The sequence below is a fragment of the Chenopodium quinoa genome, unplaced genomic scaffold (assembly GCF_001683475.1).
Source record: "Chenopodium quinoa cultivar QQ74 unplaced genomic scaffold, ASM168347v1, whole genome shotgun sequence".
NCBI classification, from domain to species: Eukaryota; Viridiplantae; Streptophyta; class Magnoliopsida; order Caryophyllales; family Amaranthaceae; genus Chenopodium; species Chenopodium quinoa.
The window spans coordinates 832,616-840,145 of record NW_018743878.1 but is presented as its reverse complement, the minus strand read 5'-3'; the positions used below and the strand labels follow the sequence as shown (position 1 = coordinate 840,145).

Here is a 7,530-nt window from a genome sequence, read left to right as displayed (position 1 = left end):
ATAAAAGAGTGAAAATATAGAATGCGTATCTGACACCAGTGTACCTGTGGCAAATATATTTTTTAGTTTTCTATGCCTTAAGAAATCCACCAGATGATAATTTTCCACATCTTGGAAAGATTGATATGAGATAGTTTCCACGCCTCGGGAAGATTGATAAGAAATAGTTTACATGCCTCGAGAACTCTATCAGATGATAAATTTGCCACGCCTCGGGAACCCGATCGTGAGCTCCTACGCCTTGGGACAAAATCGCCAACTTCTGTGCCTCGAGAAGTGTGCAACAACCGACAATTTTCCACGCCTCGGGAAAAGCTTGTCTGATGATGAGAAATTACAAGTCTCTGTATTTCGAGATCCTTCCTTGCAACGTGAATCGTCCTTGCCTCGGGAGATGATCACCAAATGTTTGATAAATGTTTGTTGGTGCTTATTCGATTGTATCTAAACAGTGGTTGCAGTATGTTTTGTTGATGTTGAGACCTTCAAGCCGCGCATGTTCGGTTGTATTAGGTGCTTGAAGTGATGAAAATATGATACCGATATTTGTTGGGGAAAAAATGGTAATTTTGATGCCATTTAAACATCAGTTGGAATTTCCCGTGAGTTTTCGGTGAAGAAATAACTGTCAAGTAGTAGCGGAAATTCGTTCAAACTGGTCAAAGCACATGGGGAATATTCATTGAAAAATTGGAGAACACGCAGATTTGTCGCGCCACGTGGTGAATTGCCGTGACATGGTAATTTTTGCTGTCACGCGACATGTGTTGCCGTTATGCGGTGTACATGCCGTGACACGGCGATTCTTTCTTTTGTTCTAAATTCGAGCGAAGCATGTTTTTTTTCATTTCTAGATCATTTGCGCTACTCGAGTTCTCCGCACTGTTGCTGCTGTTTTTCGAGCCATTCTCAATCAAATCTTCACCAATTTTTCTCATATCTTTTGCATAGCTTCTCATTTTCGAATTTCTACACAGATCCGTGTAAGGTTTTTTTAAACTTTTGCTTTGAATTTTTGCTGTAGATATGGGATTTTTGTGTGGAAACCCTAAAAAAATCAAATTGGGGTTTATTTTTATTTTGATGATTTATGTAGAAATTCTTGTTATGATTTTGCTTGTTTATGAATGTGTACTTATTTGTGAGTGATTTGAGACCAAATTTACTTGATTTGATGAAGAAATGAACAATTCCCCATTTTTGGTACTACCTTGTTCGTGAATGTTGTTCTTGTCATTTTGCACTTGAAATGACAATGTAACTGCTGTAGATCTTGTAAAAAATGCTTTGTTATGCAGATCTGTTGTTTTTGTGCAATTTTAAAACTTGCACTGTTTTTGTACATGTACTACATTGTCATGGAGAACATAGTATCATGCGGCTAGGAGAACTGTAGCATTAGTTTCATGGAAAAATTAAGTACTAGAAACGATTCCATTATTTTGCTAATTTTTAGCCATGAGGTAAAATTTTAGCGTATAACAGAAAATGTAGCCTTAGGTTGCCTCCTAAACTTTTTTGAGCAAATGACTAAATAACTTAGGAAATGATGTCAAATATTTAGATTTTTATTTCTTTTTCTTAACCAAATAGCATGCCTTGTCTACGAGATAGAGACGTTTTCGCTCGCGGCCAACGTCAGGCCTACAAAGAGGACACTAGAAGAAAAAACTTCAAATGCTCCGATTAAAATAGCCATATATGTTCCGGTTTTGAACCGCATCAATAGTGGACATAGCAGATTACGGGTTGAAAATACTCCGGTTTTGAACAGGAGCATAAACTAAGATAAGGCTCAGGTCCAGCTTCAAACGCTTCAAACTCGGAGCATATAACCAACTTAATGCTTCGGTTCTGTTAAAAAACCGGAGCATTTTCATGAGTTAAGCTCCGATTTTATATCTTGACTGGAGCCTTTTGTGTATATATACATATATATACATATACATATATATATACGTATACATACATACATACATACATACATATATATATATATATATATATATATATATATAGTATTGGATCTTTTCGCACCAATGTTTAATTATAGCCCAGTAACTGATATTTCTGCGCCCTCTACGAGTTATCTAGCTGTACTAAATCAATATTGACTATAATAACATAATATTATATATTTTAAATAATAAAATCATGTAAATAATTGTACCTACAAATAAAGAAAGTTGAAATACAAATTACATAATACACATATATTTCTAAGTTCAAATAAAGAGTACTAACTACTAATAACGTTCTAAAGGCATTCAAATATAATTATTGAGCATAAACAAAGCAAACATGTCTCGTATTTCATCTATCTCGCTAGCACTGAAAGGCTCAAGCATTTGGGTATTATAAACCTAACATAAGAGAGATCAATATAAAAGACAATTACAATCACAATTTAATAAAAATATAGGAGTTAAAATTCAAGTATTGAGTTAAATCGTTAAAAATGGGCAAATTAGAAGTCATTTAGAACCATTAATACTCTAAATGAATCTACAACTCGTAAATTTGCTCTTTTATGTTGTTTTAAGCCATTAATACTCATAAAAAGTTATCTAAGGTGTATTACAGATGTTTATTCAAGCATTGAGCTAAATCATGAAAAATGGGCTAGTAAGAAGTCATTTAGGCCATTTTGAACCATTAATACTCTAAATGAACCTAAAACTTATAAATATGCTCTTTTTTTTGGTGTTTCAAGCCATAAATATTCTTATATAAGTATTATAGGTGTATTATAGGTGTTAATTCAACCATTGAGATAAAATCATGAAAAACGGGAAATTTAGAAGTCATTTTGGCCATTTTGAACCATTAATACTCTAAATGAACCTAAAACTTGTATATTTGTTTTTTTTTTTTATGTTGTTTGAAGCCATAAATATTCATAACTAAGTATCTTAGGTGTATTATAAGTGTTTTTAAATCATTGACGTAAAATCATGAAAAATGGGAAAGTTAGAAGTCATTTACGCCATTTTGAACCATTAATACTCAAAATGAACCTAAAACTTGTAAATTTGCCCTTTTTTTTTATGTTGTTTCAGGCCATAAATATTCATAACTATGTATGTTAGATGTATTATAGCTGTTAATTCAACCGTTGAGCTAAAATCATGAAAATTTGGCAAGTTAAAAGTCATTTTGGCCATTTTGAACCATTAACACTGTAAATGAACCTAAAACTTGTAAAATTGGTTTTTTTTTTTTACTTTATTTTTATTTTTTTTTCTATATTTATTTAATTTTTTTTTTTATGTTGTTTCAAGTTACAAATATTCATAACTAAGTTTCTTAGGTGTATTATAGGTGTAAATCCAAGCATTGAGCTAAAATTTTGAAAAATGAGCAAGTTAGAACTCATTTTGGCCATTTTGAACAATTATTACTCTAAATGAACCTATAACTTGTTAATTTACTTTTTTATGTTGTTTCAAGCCATAAATATACATAACAAAGTATCTTAGGTGTATTACAGGAGTTAATTCAAGCATTGAGTTAAAATCATGAAAAATGGGCAAGTTAGAAGTCATTTAGGCCATTTTGAACCATTAATACTGTAAATGAACCTAAAACTTGTAAATGTACTCTTGTTAAGTTGTTTCAAGCCATAAATATTCAAAACAAATTATCTTAGGTGTATTATAGGTGTTAATTCAAGTATTGAGCCAAAATCTTGAAAAATGTGCAAGTTAGAAGTCATTCAGGCCATTTTGAACCATTAATACTCTAAATGAATCTAAAATTTGAATATTCTTTTTAAAAGTTGTTTCAAGCCATACATTTTCATAACTAAGTATCTTAAGTGTGCTATAGGCGTTAATTCAATCATTGACCTAAAATCATGAAAAATGAGCAAGTTAGAAGTCAATTTAGCCATTCTGAACCATTAACACTCAAAATGAACCTAAAATTTGTAAAATTGCTTTTTTTTTTTTTTCCATTTTGTTTCAAGCCAAAAAATATTCATAACTAAGTTTCTTAGGTGTATTATCGGTGTTAATTCAAGTATTGAGTTAAAATCAGGAAAAATGGGCTAGTTAGAATGCATTTTAGCCATTTTGAACAATTAATATTCTAAATGAACCTAAAAGTTGTAAATATGCTCATTTTATGTTGTTTCAAGCCATAAATATTAATAACTAAGTATCTTAGGTGTATTTTAAGTGTTAATTCAACCAGTGACCTAAAATCATGAAAAATGGGCAAGTTATAAGTCATTTTGGCCATTTTGAACCATTAATACTTTAAATGAACCTAAAACTTGTAAATATGCTCTTTTCATGTTGTTTCAAGCTATAAATATCCATAACTAAGTATCTTAGGTGTATTACATGTTTTAATTCAAGCATTGAGCTAAAATCATGAAAAATGTACAAGTTTGAAGCCATTTTGGCCATTTTGAACAATTAATACTCTTAATGAAGCTTAAACTTGTAAATTTTCTTTTTTATGCTGTTTTAAGGCGTAAATATTCGTAACTTAGTTTCTTAGTTTTATTATTGGTGTTTACTCAAGCATTGAGCTAAAATCAAGAAAAATGGGCAACTTTGAACGCATTTTGGCCATTTTTAACCATTAATACTCTAAATGAACCTAAATCTTGTAAATATGCTCTTTTTATGTTGTTTCAAGCCATAAATATTCATAACTAAGTATCTTAGGTGTATTATAGTTTTTAATTCAACCGTTGTTCTAAAATTATGAAAAATCGGCAAATTAGAAGTCATTTTGGCCATTTTGAACCATAACCCTATAAATGAACCTAAAACCTGTAAATTTGCTTTTTGTTTTGTTTTTTTTTTTTTTAATGTTGTTTCTAGGCACATGATAATGCAAATGATTAGTTAATACATTTCAAACAATTTATTTATTCAAAAGAGCAACATAATTCATTAGAAATGGAGAAAAGAGCAAAATTACATTTCATTGTAATGTGATTCTAAATTTTTATTTTTTTTTTAATTAAAAATTTGGTTCTAAATCTTAACTTTCATTTTATTTATAAATTGAATTGAAAATCACAACATGCAAAACGACCATTTATTTTTTAAGCTGCTAATCAAAAATACAAGATTCAAATTACATATCTAGACTTTATTTCGTTAAATTCTTTAAATTTACTTAAATTATAAAATAAAAAAAAAAAAAAAAAAAAAAAAAAAAAAAAAAAAAAAACAGAAACATGAACAAAAAAAATAAGCAGTATCTATCACATTACAACTTCAAACAACAACAAATATAAGAGACTTCAAATAACACGCAAAATTCAAAAAAAAAAAAAAAAATAAGTGCTGAACTGTCAATGAAGGTTGAAATAATTGACAGATTAAAGAGACGAAATATCAAGTATTAGAAAAAGAACCTTCAACATAATAATTGCAAATAGGGAAAAAAATTATGATGTAGAAATTTTCAAAGTTAAGTAAACATGACACACATTTATATCACCACAAACTGCATCCGTTTTCTTCCAACATAATTCAAACAACTAACATTAAAAAAATCAACAAATTCTGCAATATTAAATTTAATTGCACAATTGGCATATGAATTACATTCGAAAAAATCACTACCAAGAAATTATACAGAAACACACCCTCAATTCAACTTAACAACAACTTTAAAAAAAATCAATAAATCCACAAAAATAATATTTATTTGCACAATTGGCATTTGAGTATACATTTACAAACATGATTACTAATAAATAACACAAAAACACACCTTCAATTCAACTTCGTTTAATTAATTACAAAAATGGCAAAAATAAGTAAAGATTATGACATAAAAATTGTAAATTATTAGCTTAGCATCCCCAGTTTAAGAGTTCAAATAACACATTAAAGGAAAAACTTTAGACAAAATTTAAACATTAAAATGTACTAAAAATTTAAGAAAATTAAGGGGAAGGAAAATAACAACTAACCTTGAAAAAATCAGAGAGATAGTCTGGTAGAGGGTGAGAGAGGATCAATCTATTAATAGTGACGAATTGGGGAGGAATCAATCCATTATATATTGAAAGGAGAAACTGAAGGGGTACGTCGTTTGGTATAGGCGGTTTTTTCAAGGGGTAATGAAGGGGCGTTAATGGCAGTAGCTTTTACCCCAGGCGACCTGGCGGCAACTCCATTCCGGTAGAGATCAGCAAATTGAACTTGAACTAAATTTAACAAGGGATTGTCTGTAATTAATAACCATAAATCAAAACTCAAATTGAAATTTAAACACCAATTAACATCTGAAATCAATTAGAAAATTGATAAAGTCATTAATTGAAACTTAGATTAAGGAATTATAAGAAAATAGAGGGGAAATATAAGAGACTTACCATGAAATTGAAAGCACGAAATTACTTGCTGAATACTTCTTGTCGCCCGTAGGTGAGGGGGAAGGAAGAAAGAGCAACAACTTTCACGCCATTTAGCAAACAAAATTGCTTTCTAACCGAGCAAGATAACAATGGCGCAAGAAATTAAAACAATGAAGACCGGCGGCAAGCTAAGGAGGAAAGAAGAGCAGCACCACCGCCAACTGAGAAGAAAGGATCGGCGGCAAAACGTGAGGAGGAAGGAAGGATCGGCGCATCTTCAAGGAGATTTGAGAAAGAGATGTAGCGTGAAGGAAAGAGAGAACGAAATGTTACTGTTGAGCCCTAGCTAATTTAATTTGGGCGCTCTTCACTTTTAAAAATACTTCGGTTAAAAAAACCGGTGTATTTACAACAAAACACTCCTGGTTTTCTAAAGGAACAGATTATATTAGTTTAAATGCTCCTTTTTTATTTTTAACCAAAGCATTTTATTTGTTTTCTATTTAAGTACAGAATTATGCTAAATGTGCTCTTTTTAACTAATTAACCGAAGCATTAAGGTAAAAGACGTTTTTTTCTACTAAAGGGACACTCCTTCACCACCGGAGGAAGAGGAGGACGAGATTTCAAAGCCCGAGCCCCGGGCTTCTACGAGCAAGAGTCTACCGGTCTAGGTGACTTCTACTTAGCGGTTTTTGAATTTTACAGCCCCCGAGGCTACGGTTTGACCATTATTCGAGCCTTGTTGGAGTATTTTTGGGATACTACCAACACATTTCACTTTGCTTGGAAGGAGATGACAGTGACCTCTGTAGACTTCAGCATTATTAGCAGCCTGCGTTTCACAGATCGAGCCATTCAGCAAAGACCTGAGCTTACTTGGTGTTCGAGTGATGTAGGGGCTTGGTTAGGCCTCGTTGTACAGGCTATTAGGACCCAACAGCTATCTTAGAGTAGTCGTCAGAGTCAACGGTGATAATTAGTATTTACTTTAGCTCAAGGTCTTGACATGGCAGAGACGACGCCTGAGCAATGTGTGCGGATTTTCGTCTTGATTCTTATCTCTAGGACTCTCTCCCCTAATAAGAGTTCTCGTGCACTTCTCCGCTACCTGCCTTCCTAGTCCGGATTGCTAAGATTGGGTCCTTTAACTAGGTCGGCCTGCGGTTTGCTGATTTGCTTATGTCGCTGCGTGAGGGCTG

The 7,530-nt window shown here is 31.8% G+C and overlaps 1 long non-coding RNA gene across 1 annotated transcript; it reads right to left on the bottom strand.

Annotated features, from left to right (window-relative positions):
* Positions 1-2,113: 2,113 nt before the first annotated feature.
* LOC110686564 lies at positions 2,114-6,691 on the bottom strand. The gene is made up of 3 exons (XR_002504242.1): positions 6,347-6,691; positions 5,942-6,199; positions 2,114-2,363 (listed from the first exon to the last, which is right to left on the bottom strand). It is a non-coding gene; the product is annotated as an uncharacterized LOC110686564 (long non-coding RNA).
* Between the last annotated feature and the right edge of the window lie 839 nt (positions 6,692-7,530).